At 48.0% G+C, this 15261-nt stretch overlaps 1 protein-coding gene across 7 annotated transcripts in view; it reads left to right on the forward strand.

The window, feature by feature from the left end:
• FHOD3 (formin homology 2 domain containing 3) overlaps window positions 1–15261 on the forward strand; it is a 494140-nt gene that overhangs the window by 157400 nt on the left and 321479 nt on the right. The window contains exon 2 of one of the 7 annotated variants that reach the window (XM_082667780.1): window positions 2905–2973. The exons of the other annotated variants lie outside the window; for them this stretch is intronic. The gene's annotated coding sequence lies outside the window, so the exon portion shown is untranslated. The remainder of the gene's footprint in view (window positions 1–2904; window positions 2974–15261) is intronic. 7 annotated transcript variants of the gene reach the window in all.

A 15261-nucleotide genomic window follows, 5' to 3' on the forward strand; every position in this document is an offset into this window, starting at 1 on the left:
ATGAACCTGTGTCCCCTGCATCGGCAGGCGGACTCTCAACCACTGCGCCACCAGGGAAGCCCAATAATTCTTTTTTTTTTTTTTTTAAAAGAAAATTCACTGTTGTAGAGAATATTTAGAAAATACACATTTTTTTTTTTTAAAAATTTAATTAACCTTGGGCACGTGAAATAACTACTTAGTGGGCAGTGACCCCAGAAAAGCTGCACCTGGCTCCAGTCTCTGGGGTCTTAACAGAAGAATAACATCACTTTCATTCATTTACTTGCTCCTACTGCAATAGTCTTTCCATTTAGTTCCTTTTTACAAGCTAAACATACCCACATTTACATTATGAATTTTCTTAGCAAACCACTTTCATTTCTTTCATAATTCCCAGAGGGGGAAAAATACCCAAATCACTTGAAAAACAAAGTACGGATAACCTTGTTATGACTTCCCAAATTAATCTAATGCATATCTCTTGGTCCTGTAGTGGTTATCATGAACTGAAATGTGATGGGTACAGGAAACAGGAAACTAGTTTATGCATAATGTTCAAATATGCAGCCAAGGCCACAGATCACAGAGCTGGTGAACCAGTGCTGTGTGTCCCCTCAGGAAGCCAGCACTCAGCAGGTCTTGTCTTGGAGTGGGACCATGGTAAAGAGAGGATCTGGCAGCTGAAAGTCATTTCAGCAGCGCTAAAATTGGTTCATGACTTTCTTCAAAGTGATTATAAGTCCCCTTTTCTCTCCTCTCCATATTCATCAGAACTCAAAACTGCTTGGATGGAAAAGCCAAAAATCTTGTCCTTCCTCCCCACTGGCAACCATGGTATCTCCATCTTTCCCTTCCACCTGTTGGTACTGCAGAAAGTAGATCACTTTAGCCAGTGTGGTCATTCCTTAGACTTCTGCCTCCCTCCTTTCCCCCCCATGTCCTGGAGGCTGCACACCAATAATCTGAAAGCCACCCGGCAGGTGCCGAGTCCTCCTCAAGGCAAAGTGCAGATTTTCTGTGGGAGTGGGTGTCCAGGGGGCGGGAGGAGAGCCAGAGTGTGCACAGTTACCGCTAACTGTTCTGTCCCATCCTCATGTGGGACCTGTTTGTCAGAGATGTCACGTGTACAGAATGAATGAGCCTGGGACAGACTGAAATTTGCATTCTCAGGCCACCACAGTTGCGCGGCCCGCCTCTGGCCTTGGTGTCTGCTCCCTTTCAGTCTCAAACCACCTGCTCTCCCAGATCCTTACTTTCCTGCCCTTGATTTGTTCTCCCAGGTTTGCCCCTGAAAGTGTGTCCTCAGCCCCTCCCCAGTCAGCAGCCTCCCTTGCCTGCGAGTTCCTTTGAGCCAGGCTGGGAGCGTGGATCCCACTTGCCCCGTTGAGTGACGGGCCACCTTGTGAACTGTCATTGCAGCTTCAGTGTCGTCAGGACTTATGAGAATCAGGAGAGGCCTGCTGGCATTTCTTGTGCCACAAATGCTGAGAACATTAAGACTTTAACCGTAAAGGCATCTCATGAGCCTTCTTAGTGCTGTGTCCCCTTTCAGAGCTGCAGCGTCTAACAGTAGTTTTCCTTGAAGAATTAAGGAAGAGTCCACCTGCACAGCAGGCCTGTCAGGCTTGGAATCATTTACCGTTTGTTGTTGGTTGTCAGTGTGAGTCAAGAAGAGGAGCCCAAAGAATTTGAAAAGTCAAAAGAAAACCAGAGGTGGCTATTCCTGCATCTTAATGTTTACAGATTAATTTTTAAAATTTTTGTAGTAAGAACATTTGTGAACTGACCCACTTCTTACTGCCCCACTTAGGCTTCGGCTTCCTCTAGTCTGCAGAGTCAGAGCACATGCCCGTTTATCTCTGTTTGATCTTCAAACCCTCTAATGTGAGATCCACGTTTTGTGGAACAAAGGCCTAAATCCACAAGAACAAAGAAAACTGGAGAGGAAATGACAGCATCACAGGTGTGTCAGGAATATTTCTGAAACCAGACTGCATGTGTTCAAGCTGCTGGGTTTAGCTGGAGGTCACTTCAGTTTCTTATTGATTCCCCAGTATAAGCCTTGAAGTGACTGTTCCAGAACCTTCCACCCTGCAGAGTTTCTGCCACAGTCTTCTGTCCTTGCTTCAGGCATGGAGCCCACCCAAGGTGCTAGTTTACATCCAGCCTTATCAGCCTTGACCCTAGGAAGAGCCTGCTGTCAAGGATCACTGGGATTTGAGAACAGAAATTGTTAGGGAGGTATCTTGGGGTGGAGTGGGGAGAATGAGAAGGGGGAAGAATCCTCAGGGTTTCACTGTAGATCTTTTGTTTTGCTTTATTATATCTCTATAGTGATAATGTATCTATCATAATTCTTTTAGGGGAAAACTTATAAGTAAAAGTTTATTAAGAGAGATTTGTTTTTCATTTGGACAGGTGCTGGCAATATTTGTTAAACTTCAGTCTTTTATAACAATTGTCTAGGGATCACAGGAAAATGTATTTAATACAGAAAGAGCCAAGGAATTAAAAAGAATAAAAACGTAAACCATGCTATGAGTTCCGCCTTCCTCAGGCTCTGAGATGCGTCGGCAGGTATCGGAGTGAACATTTCAGGGAATACTGCACACACTTTGATCCTGGCTTCTGCTCCCATTTGGGGCAAATGTAGAAACAGATGGGGTTGCGGCCTTAAGGAGAGGAGCAGGCTCATCCCTTTCCGTCTGTGGTTTGGTCCTGCCCTCCCCTCCCCTCCCAGTCTCTCTGCATGGGGTGTGTTAACAGCTGGAGCCACCTGCCAGGCATGAGTGGCTCCTGGGTGCTGCGCCCCAGTGCAGAAGCTCTGCATGTAAATACTGCCAAGTCCTCGTGCATCCCGGCTATGCAGTGGCATTTGGATGTGCCACCCCCCAGGGCCTGTACTTTTCCACTGTTTTCCAGGCCCCCCGTGGAGTTAATGGGGCTCTGTCCTGTTGAACTTCTTTTGTCCGGAGCAGTGAACAGTGACAGGTGAGTCTGGCTCCTGGGCTCCTGGTGCAGTTAGCATTAACTATGGGCCTCAAACAGATCCTTTAGCTATGCATGATTTTCCATCTCTGCGTAACCTTTGATGGTCTGTGATGCGTCAACTTCTGACAGTGACTGGAAGTATTTAGTTTTCCGATACATGTGGCAGGCTGCCCTGAGGACTGGGGTTCAGGTGCAGACTTCATCAGCTGCACCAGCTCAGGAGGTCGTAGGTTGGATATCCGGATGGTTTTCTTTCTTGAGAGAGGGGAGAAAGGGTAGTTGATTGTAATGCATTAGAAGGTATTTTGAAAAGAGATGGTCATTTCTTGTAAAAACAAATGTGCGTTCTTAGGTCACAGGTAAGGATGGAACAGGAAAGCTGTAGCCATCATCCAGCCTAGAGTTTTCAAACTGCTTATCGAGGCTCTCAGTGTGCCTTAGGGGTGGCTGGAAGGGATAGGGAGGGGTTTCCAGCATATGGGCCCCCCAAGGGTGACAATGTCCGTGATGGGGTCAGAGAGCGACCCACTTCTACCGCCTTCCTGCGTCGAGCTCTCTGGGCTGCACGACGCTTCCTGAGAGAGGCCTGCTTGAAGCCTGGGCTTTGTATACAGCCCGGCTCTTGCCCGTCCATGGGAAGCAGGGCCACGAAACTGTGACCACCACCCTCCCTGTGTCATGGGGTGACTTGTCACAGCTATTTAGTGCCGAGGAATATGAGTGTGAGAAGGAAGACGATGGTGTGGAAGTCTTCTCCGGTGAGGGGATCTTCTTTTAAAGGCTCTCGTGTTTCCCTTTTTAGCACCTGCACTTTTGCTTTTATGGCACAGAAAAGAGAAGAACGAGAAAACCTCTAGGAGAGAGGTTAGACGGGGCATGGAGCTACAGGTTATATCCAGCCTGTGGGGAAGTGGGACGTGAGACAAGGGGTCAGAATGTTTTGGGAGGAGAGAGGTTTTAAGGGAACAGCTGCCAGGATGCATGTGACTTGGGTGGAGAGACAGGTGGAGAAAACCTTGAGGGTGTTTGGCTGTGTGTTGATGCCTGTTCAAGAGATTTCACTATGGACTTAAAAATCCACTGAGTATTCATTTCATGTTGGACTTCATTTTTTTTTTTTTAATGAATGCAGTGTCATGCTGGGCACAGCTGTGGCAGTTACTCATCTTGGTCTGGGTCCTCCTGGGATGAGTCATCATGTGGACCTCCTGGTGAAAGTTGTAGCCCTCAGCATTGTGGATTGTCCACCGGGAAGAGCATCTTCACATGTGGTAGAAAGCTCTGTAGTAAGCATAAGCTTCTGTATAGAACATCTGGTTTTTGCAAGAATTTTGGCTTAAATTCAAATACTAATGGTGTCTGAATCCAGCAGTAAAAAGGCAGAGTATTCAAAAAGAAAAAGACAGCTTTTGTAATTTGCCTTTATTGGTAAAGTTGGTAGAGCTGAAACTGATTCCATAGAGGTTGACAGTCTTGTATGATAGGATGAGAATAAAGAAAACCACAACAGCTACTGCAGCAGGTGGAAAGTGGTGTGTTTGCTTTGAACTGTTTTTTCTCTGAATCAATTCCTGCCTTTTTATTTTGGCAGGGCAGGGGAGACTTCTTTTTTTATTTTAAATTTTATTTATTCTTGGCAGCGTTGGGTCTTCGTTGCTGCACGTGGGCTTTCCCTAGTTGCGGCAATTGGGGCCTACTCTTCATGGCGGTGTGCGGGCTTCTCATTGCAGTGGCTTCTCTTATTGTGGAGCGTGGGCTGTAGGTGCGCGGGCTTCAGTAGTTGTGGCACACGGGCTCAGTAGTTGTGGCATGCAGGCCCTAGAGTGCACGGGCTTCACTAGTTGCAGTACACAGGCTTAGTTGCTCCGCGGCATGTGGGATCTTCCCTGACCAGGGATTGAACCCGTGTCTCCTGCATTGGCAGGCGGATTCTTAACCACTGTGCCACCAGTGAAGTCCCAGGGGGAGATTTCTGAGTAAATTTTTTTTAATTGAAGTATAGGTGATTTACAATGTTGTGTTAATTTCTGCTGTACAGCAAAATGACTCAGTTATACATATATATGCATCCTTTTTTATAGTCTTTTCCATTATGGTTTATCCCAGGATATTGAATATAGTTCCCTGTGCTATACAGTAGGACTCTTTTTGTCCATCCATTCTATATGTAATAGCTTGCATCTACTAACCGCAAATTCCCAGTCCATCCCTCCCCTATGCCACTCCCTTGGCAACCACAAGTCTGTTCTCTATGTTATATTTTAGATTCCACATATGAGTGATATCATATGGTATTTGTCTTTCTCTTTCTGACTTATTTCACTTAGTATGATTATCTCTAGTTGCATCCATGTTGCTGCAGATGGCATTATTTCATTCTTTTTTATGGCTGAGTAATATTCCATTGTATGTATATACCACATCTTCTTTATCCATTCATCTGTTGATGGACATTTAGGTTGTTTCCATGTCTTGGCTACTGTGAATAGTGCTAGTTCCTGCTTTTTCTCGATTTCTTTCAGAAAGATCTCCAGAGCCTAGTACAGTTAACTTAGCTGAGGACATCACAGCCTGGAAATAATAAAATAATTTTGTTTCTGCTTAATCATAGGCCATGTAGTAAGCAAAGGTCTGAGGAGACAAATTACAGCCTCACAGTCTATCATGAGTTATTTCATTAACATCTTAACTTAATATTCAGCTAACATAGAAAGTCCTGAGCTTACTAAAGGCTAAGTTCTGGAGTCCCCAAGAAGGAGGAGAACACTTGAAAATCCTAAAAAAGAGGAAGGGAGAAACTAGAGGAGTGGATGGCCGCCTCCACCTCCTGTGATCCACCTCTTCCCACACACTGTGTCAAAGGGCGCTCCGTCTGCAGGAGGGGATTAGAGCAATTGCGCATGTGGCGTGCGTGAGCAAATCACAGAATTCTCTCTGGGGGTATTTGGAGGTTCAAAGGAAATACAGACTCACAGGAATGACTCTTTGGTTGGTGGAATGAGAAAGAAAGATGGACATGCAGATGTAGTAATTAGGTTTAGCCACGGAGGTGCGGAGGGTGGTCTTGGGGGCCCTTGTGGTTGCCTCTTGGGTGGCTGTTGCACCCCATTGCTTCTTTATAATTCTGTGAGGACCGAAATAAAAGAGGACTGAACAGCTTTAAAAATGTATTTTTTGGTGGCATGCAGCTTCCAGTCACCCACCTACCTACCCCTCGTCACCTTTATGATGATATCCGCACACCAGGTGTTGCTGCAGAGAAGACGGAACAGCAGAATCAAGGCTGGGGTGTCTCTGAGTTAAACTAGTGCTTGCCTCTGCTGAGGGCCTCCTTCCTGCCTCCATTGGCCTGTTGATCTTTTGCTGCCGTGAGGGGAGGTGGGACAGTCCTCAAGCCTTGTAACAAAACACATTCCTTTGTCCTGGTTTGGTGGAAAATCAAACTTCCTCCCCATGAAATCCCCAAATGGCTCCATTGAACCATATGGATGGCTTGGTCAAACTGGTTTTCATGGGTCCTTCTCGCCTCCTTTTTTTCCCCGTAATCTTCAAAAATATTTTAGTACTTTCTAACCTTAAAAAAAAAAAAATCAGTCTCTATGGAACTTGACCTGTTTTTGGACTGCGTTGTTATAGCTACATGTATCTCTGATCACCTGGCTGAGGTAGTGTTTGTCAGGTTTCTCCACTGTGAGGTTACTCTTTCTCCCCTTTTCAAACTGGCCTCTTCAGAAGAAAGTCACTACATGTAGCCCCAACTCAGGGGGTGGGGAGGTACGCTCCATTTATTTGTCTGCTCTTCCCCTTGATTTATTTGGTCTTTTATTTATATCAGTATAGACTTGCAGAGATTTATTTTATATGTTGGATTATAATCCAGTACTACTTTGGAGCAGGGGTTTTGTAAACCACACATCATTATGCACATGGGAGACATTAATATAAGCTTTGTGTTATATGCTAGCCTGGAGGTCGTTTTGCCGGGAGGCCTTGCCGTGAGCCGTTTCCTGAATAGGCCCAGTGGCCCGTGCAACACACAAGGTGGATGGTCAGAGCAGTAGCCCCTAAGTTGTGTGCAGCGGTGCATGGGAACGAGCGTTCAGAGGGCCAGCTGGGGGCAGTGGCACATGTCCCATATGGCCACACAGTTGTAGATTTAAGCAAATTCCCCTTTGCTTGCCGTGTAATCTTGGGCAAGTCACTAAACCTCTCTGACCATCAGTGTCTAACTGGTCGGATCAGGACGTGAAGACCTGTGTCAGGGTTGTTGTGGGAAGTGAATAAAGAGGTGCCTGTCCAGTGCCTGTCGTGGGGAGGACGATTGTTAAATTCCCTACTCGCCCTTGCTCACCCCCTCTCCTGCTAACCAGGGAGAATCAAGTCTCCCCGGAGGCTGAGGTGCAGTTGGGGCCCCCTCGGTCACAGCAGAGGAGAGTCATTGGAAGTGAAGATGGGGCTGAGACCTTTGGGAGATGCACAGGCTGGGGATTGAGCGGGAGGGACAGAAGGGCTGGTGGCAGGGGCCTCCCTGTAGAGTAAAGGAGGGCAGGCTTGGGAGGTGTCTTTCTCCAAGTCCTCACATGGTCCTCTGCTTCTGTCCCAAGCTCTGGGGCCGGCTGCCCACGTCCTTTTCCACTGACAACATTCGTTGCTTCCGAGGAAGGCTTCTCTCCTTCCTCTGGGGCCCATAATCTTTTCACCATCCTTTCTCTTTGCTTGTTCCTGGAGGGAGAAGGGCTATTTGGATTTCTAACCCACCAGTGTGGCAGGCACATGCACGAAGAGTAAAAGGATTTCCGCATCCCATTCTCCTCTTTTTCCATTAGATTCTTACTGAGGAAATAAAGGCTATATCTCTCTGCTAAGGTTGGGTGAACCTGGACTTGAACTCAGGCTGGCCTCATTTCAAAGCCTTTGTATTTACCTACTTTGCCTTCACGGTTTGACAGTGACTGGCTTGTGAGTCAATGCTTGCTTGGCACCGGAACCTCAATTAGAGGTATTTGAGCACTTAAGGTATCTCAGAAGGCTCGAGGATTACTTGCTTCTGCTTCTCATAGCTTCTAAATTCGCTTTTGTGGACTAGCCTGGGAACTCATCCAACACAGGCAACACTGCTTTCATAGGGAAATTTCTTTTTAATTTCAAGTAACTAACTTACCAATAAGTTCTTGGAACCTAGGTAGTTTGCCTTGCAGACTTGGGGTTCTGCCTGTCTGTTGTGTAAGAAACAGCAGGATTCCAGCAAGGAAAGGGGGATGTAGTGGAAAGAGTGCTGCCCTGGGAGTTGGAAGACCTCTGCCTCAGTCATGGATCTGTCACAAATTACGGGGAACCTGAGCCAGTCCCTTCCAAGCTTGAGCTTTTCAATGTTTTTTCAATCAAATCAAGATGCCCTAAAAGATCTTGAAGATCCCTTTTAGGTCTAAGAACTTACGCACCACTGTAGAGTGATGTGCAAAAGTGAAAGCAGTTGTAGTAATTTTTAGATGAGTTTAGACAAACCTGTTTTTATTAAAATTACTTTATCATTATTTTTTCTTCCAGTGGAAAGTGCTAGGCTGCCTTAACTATTCCTATACCCTGGCCCATGTGCCCAGTGCTCACTGGTCAGATGCTATAGAAAAAGGAGATGAACTTTCTTGTGGCTTTGGTGGAGCAGTTTGGGTGCAAGCAGGAAGATTTCCTTCCAGCTGCCTGCCTTTACTTCTCTGGTCTTTGCTGTATTACATGGCCAAAAGTAATTTATATCAGATTACTTCAGATTATCTGTTGTTGACCCTAGAATGTTCCTAGTAGTTTAAAGACAGCGACAAATATGTGTCCATTATACAGCAACCCATTGTAACTCTGATTTGCATGTTTTTTTTTTTTAAGATTGACAGCTTTGTTAATGGGAATATTTATCTCCAGAGATTAACTAATTTTTATCTCCAGAGTTAAACCATTTCAGGAAAATCCAAATTAGGTAGGCAACTGTCTTCGGTTTCCATGATCCCTGTACGGTCAGAACTGAATACCTAGGAATTCCTTTCTGATAGCCTTACAGTCTGTGACAAGTATTTAATCTAAGTGTCAGTTTATCTGCAGAAAATATAAATGTTCTCAGTGCTTTCTTGCTGTGTTTAGGCTTAGGAGACACTGGAAGTTGGGGAAATTAAAATCCAGTAATTTCTTAAAAGTGCTTCATAGATGGATAGATTGACAATACAATTATGGTCTTTAAAAGAAGTTTTTTCTTTATTTGGGTCTCCATTTACTGTAAAAATACTCAGAGACATAAAATTGACTCAGAAAAATAGGTTCTTAAGATAAAGGAAATCCATAACATTGATGGAAATGTTCTCACAGTGGTAGAGCAGGTAGTGTTTGCAATGAGATTAAATAGGAGAAGGCAACTGTCTCTAATTGTGTTTAATCAGAAGAGCCTTCTGTTTTCAGTAGCTGGCATTCGACTGGGACCATATCTGTGGCCAGGTTGATAATTCTCTTGGGAAACATGCCACGGTACTTAAGGTTTCAGATGAGTGTGTCGATATTGACGTGTCGCAGAAATGAACTGTGTGCCTCTCTGATAAAAGATATCTGGGGAGAGGATTAGTAAAGGACAAGTCAGTTACAGAGCCATAAACATTCCTTTCATTAATAACATTCGAATGGTTCCTGAGGACATTTTGCTGCCCTTAAAATTCTTCCAGGAAAGGCTCTGAATGGCAGCAGCCTGCTAGCTGCTGTTTGAGATGTGCAGCCAGGCCGACATCTGGGTCCTTGTGCGGGCTCAGCACATGCTGTGTGTGATACTGCAGTGCAGCCTGGGCCCCCGCACCCAGGAGGCTCAGGCTGGGGGTGGACTGGCTCCTGCAGAGTGAGTCAGGCCCAGTCGGGGAAACTTGGGTCAGGAAGATAAAAATTCCTCAACTCACAGCTAAGAGACATTGCGTTTCTTTTCCTTTGGAGACTGCCAGTGAGATAACTTGCAGAAGTGGAAAGGATCTGTGTGCAAGTGGAGAAAGAGAATTCCAGAGATGTAGAGTCAGGGAGGGAGATGTGGATGGGTCCCCGGTTGTCGGGGGAGGAGGCCCGGGATGAGGCATAGAGGGGGAGGGAGGCCCCAAGGAGTAGGTGGTAGTGGTTTGGCTTCAGTGGAAGCCAGAACAAAGACCCTCAGCCCTCTTCTTTGTCTCTCTCTTCCCCTCCCTCTTTCTTTCTTTGGTACCATAGGTCCTGAACATACACAGGATAGCTGCCCTTCAGCATCTGCATGTGCATCTGCCTTCCTCTCTCTCATACACACACACACACACACACACACACACACACACACACACAGGGGTAAACTATCATGGAATGTTTAAAACTTTTAAAATAAAAGTAAAGCAGAAATACATAATAAAAAATGGTGTGACACTTGTAGGCAAAAATAGATAGACGTGGATTTCAGAACTTTAGAGGATCTCATGCAGTGATATTGGTGGCCACCTTCCTGAAACTGTGGGTCCAGAAGTGACCTAGGATAACCAGAGGCCTAGGCTGACTGTGGGTGAGACTGTGGCCTGGGCTTGCTTCTGCAGAGCATTGGGATGGGAACCAAGAGTTAGCACAGGAAGTGTGGCACCACCCTCCAGCTTTTGTGGAGGTCCTTCTCACTCATTATCCCAACACTGACAGTGTCATCCAGGGATACAGTGGGAGAAGGTTCGGCTGATGTCCTCCTAATATTTCTAGGTTCATCAAATTTCTGTTAGAGTTTGACCATCCACACATTGATTTAAACCAAGGATCTCTAAGTAGGTTTTATTGTAAGGGCAACACCTATTGATTGATACTGGACTTCAAAAATGCTGTGTTAAGAATGATTCTGAGGTTGTGTCTGGGCTTGGTGAGTTCATTTAACTAGTACCTGCCATGAGGATAGTGGGAGAAAGAGGTTTTTTTTTTCCTTTTCTAATCTAAATCCTTCTATAACACATTAAACTTAGATTTTCCTCCTTCTCTTTTCCATGCACTGGTACATTTTACCTGCTCAGACTGAGATTGGCTCTGACCTCAATTCTAAAGCATAAAATTAGAGCAGGCCCTCAAAGTACATAATACTTGTCAGTTGCTTGTAGACAGTCTGGCTCTCTCACGCTCTTGTATGTCCATTGTGCCTGCCTTCTCCCCATCTCACATTACGTACAAATCTTGCATAATGATGGCATTGCTGAGAAAACGAAGACTCTTCACCTCTCCCACAGAGAGCTGCCCTGCCCCTGGCTGAATTACTTCAGCACCTGTTCTCCCAGGGAGAGGGAGACCCTCAGGCCACCCCGCAGGGACACGGATCACTGCAAATGAGTGGATTTGCCCCTAAGCTTGGATGAGCCCTTGTCTGGGATTGGCCACCTGGTGTTCCCAGACCCCATCCCCTCCTGCTGACCAGCAAGTCCAGCTCCTTAAAGAAGGTGGAGAAGACATTGCATTCCAGGGGAGGGACTAGGAAGAAGAGAAGAGTGCCGTTTCCCATCCTCTCCTGGGCGCCTCCCAACTTCGCCTTTTGTCTTAGGGGACAGACGCATCCTCCATGCTTTTTGTCTTGCTCCTCTGGTGACTGAGCAATCCTGCCAACACTCTGCAGAATGGTTCTTCTCCTGGAGGGGTTGGAAGGTCTTTGTGTGAAGAATGTCATCAACATTTAAAGCTAGATAACACATGTATATGAAATCTAAAAAAAAAAAAAAAAAAAAAAAAGGTTCTGAAGAACCCAGGGGCAGGACAGGAATAAAGACGTAGACCTACTAGAGAATAGACTTGAGGATACGGGGAGGGAGGGGGAAGGGCAAGCTGTGACGAAGTGAGAGAGTGGCATGGACGTATATACACTACCAAACGTAAAACAGATAGCTAGTGAGAAGCAGCCGCATAGCACAGGGAGATCATCTCGGTGCTTTGTGACCACCTAGAGGGGTGGGATAGGGAGGGTGGGATAGGGAGATGCAAGAGGGAGGAGATATGGGGATATATGTATATGTATAACTGATTCACTTTGTTATACAGCAGAAACTAACACACCATTGTAAAGCAATTATACTCCAATAACGATGTTAAAAAAAACCCCACAGAAAACAAGAAACATTTACAGCTAGAAATGCCCTTTCCCGTGTACCCTGTATCCCTGAGAGCACACCCCCCCGTGCAGGCGAGGAGGCAGTAGTCCACCCTGTGGCTGCCCCCTGGGGCTCTCCAGCCTGGGGTCCCTCTTCCTTCCCGTTCAGCAGCGTGAGGTGGTCTAGCCCAGACCCTACGGTGCATCTGGGAGGGAGCGAGGGGCCAAGGGCAGAGGCTTTTTCCGTTCGCTGACTTGGCATGTTGCCTGGCCAGTGCAGCAAAAGAAGCACCTTGCTCCCCGGGGATGAAAGGCCACAAAGTTAGCCAGATTCCTTCTCAGCTCTGGAATGTCAGCTTATAGCTGGGAGGGGACTCCTGACTTTCCTATTCTCAGTTTGTTCGTTTATAAAACTGAGAAAACCCTCCTCACAGGACCCAGAGCACGTGTAAAGCACTTGTTACGCTGGCTTGCATCCTAGAAGTGCGCTGTGCTGGCCTTCGTGTTGCCAAATGAACAGCCTCCCCGCCCTGTTAACTTTCAACCCCCACCAGACATGGGTGCTTTCCTGCTTCGGGCAGGTGGGCAGATGACACCAGGCATCGTCGGTAGCACAGGTGGCCGCACTGCAGACCTGATGGAAATGGAGGCACTAGTTAAAACAAATCCAAATGGCAAGAAACCTCGACAGATTTGCACAGTTTGAAGGCAGAGAGGAGGCCCTGACCCTGTCCTCAGCTGGACAGTCAGGGTGGCCCCTGGGCTCCCGCATACCCCCCCCCCACTCCCCCTCTACACTGGCATGAAGACAGATGCTCCTGGGTGAAGTTTCCAGGTGTGGGAGGAGCAACAGAAGGAGAAGCAGCAAACACCGGCCTGCGAATGCTGACTCGGGAGTAGCTGCGCTCATCCCCTGCAGGGCCCCGGTCTGGCCGGATTGTCTCTGACGTGCCTTCCACCTTAAAGACCCTGCAGTACTGGAGCTGCACGTGCGGTGGCGTCTCCACCCTCGTCTGGGTAAAGCAGCAGGGAGGCCCAGGAGCAAGGAGGACGGGGCTCTAGGGGTGAATGTGGTGCTAAGAATAGTGGAGATAAGGGCCCAGATGGTCAGGGACATCAGCTGGGGACAGGGAAGGCGGAGGTGGTGGGGAAAGAACAGGGTGATAAGATAGGGGCTGCGACACAGGAATGCACAGCTGGGGCTCTGGAGGTGGCTGTGGGAGCATGGTGTCAACAGGGCGCCCTGACAGCCGTGGGCGACGGAGCTGCCCAGAGGCCCGCCGGGTGTGCCTTGAGGGTGCGAGTCAGTGCAGAGGAAGGGCGAGCTGGCCATGCGTAGTCGTGCATTTGGGAGCCAGCTGGATTGTAGCAGTTTTACAGTCTCCCCGCCAACCTCCATCCACGGTACTTTCTGTGGGAGAAATCTGTGGCTCAGAGGTAGGAAGGGACCACTTCAAAGCTGGTGGCGGAGCTTAGTCCCACCCTAGCCCTCTGGCTCCTGCCACCACCAGGCCAGGCCCCCCTGTGGTTGTGACCTCTGCTCCACACGGGGAGCGCAGGGCACCCCGAGGTGGGGCTGGCCAGGGTGCGGGCGTTACTCATCCCACAGATGAGCCCCGGGCCCCTTCTAGGCCGCAGGTCTGGGCATTATCACTGGGGATGTAATGGGAAATACAACAGAGAAGGCCTGTGCCTTCCGGGCACTTGGGGAAGGAGAGAAGACAGACAGTAAACAAACAAACGATGCTGCTGCTTTCGGGCGATGCCAGGCAGGGAGCTGAGCCACGTGGGGCTGCAGCTGTTCCCACCTCTGGACTTTGACGTTGTTGTACTTGGGGGTCTTTCCTCTTAGAATGGTGACCACTAGGACACTTCCTGAGAATTGGGGTGAAATTTTCTGCTTTACATATGCCCCTGTCCCCCACCCCAGTACAGGGCTGCACACAGTGAGTACTGACCCTCGCAGGGCTGGGTAACTGCTTACTTGTCTTTGTGACACTTGAGACGTTTCCCCCAGGGTTAGGTCCTGTGGATGTGGGTGCAGATTAAGGGGCGTCACAGTCAGAGATCCCTGTGTCTTGATGGCCAGACTGGCTGCCCGAGGTGTGGAAAGCTCTCCCCCATCCCTCCTCGGGTGCTACGACTGGGGGTGGGCAGTGGCTCTGGAGCATTTGATCCTCCCTGGCACCATGCCCTGCAGGCTGGCCAGGCTCCCCTCAAGGTGTCCACCCCCTTGTCCTTCAGCAGCGGGAGCGCCAAGTGGCGTGTTTAAGACAAAAAGCTCAAACTGCTTCAAAAGCTCCAAGAAATCAAACCCTGCCTTCTCAGTGATCATCCACCCGACAGGCAGCTGATGCGGCCCCAAAATAACTTGGCAGGAATGTCAGGCTTCACGAGGGGTCGTAAGGCCTTGTTGCATGGGGTTGGATCATAGTGTGAAACCAGTTGGTGCTCCCACCAGCTTCTAAGGGCATTCGAGTGTTCCAGACTGTGGGCTCTAGCAGGCCCTGAGGGAAGGTGTTGGAGGTTCAGGGGGTGGCAGTGGCTCTGTGGGGAAGGTCCAGGGCTCTGTGGCTAAGCTGGAATAAGCATTGTTATTTCCACAGATCAAGCCATTTTCACGCACAGTTCCGCTGGTGTCCTGATCAGTGTAATTATGGAACGCGTATGTGTGGGAAGGAGTCTTTGGAAAACGCGTCCCTCTACTTTGTCAAGAGACTGACCTAAAACTTTAGGAAATTGGTTCATGAGGAAATTCTGGAGTGGAGAGCTGGCAGGAGTTCCAGACGGTAGGAGAAGGTGCGGCCTCCTCTGTGTTGCTTTGTCCCTCTAGACCCCGAAAAGTTCAAATGCAGAACACGATGAACAAAGAACAGATATGAATACGGGCAGCGGTTGGCATATGCTTTTAGAGTCGGAAGACCCCTGGATGGGGTTTCTGTTCTGCCACTGAGCAGGAACTGCACCCTTTTGGGCCCACCACTCTTTCCTCAGTGCTTCACAGGCGCCCAACACACCGTAGATGCTCAATAAATGTTAGTGATATGAACAAAGTTCCATAGTCTCTGCAGCCTCAGCTTCCTCAGGCGTAACACGGAGGAACTGGATTAGCTCAGAGATGGCAAAGGATCTCGTCATTCAAGTTGTGACCATTGTCTTGTAGGACAGGAGAGCTTTACGGAGAGGTTTCTGAGGCACAGATT

Source organism: Grampus griseus (assembly GCF_964374135.1).
Source record: "Grampus griseus genome assembly, chromosome: 12".
Taxonomy (NCBI): Eukaryota; Metazoa; Chordata; class Mammalia; order Artiodactyla; family Delphinidae; genus Grampus; species Grampus griseus.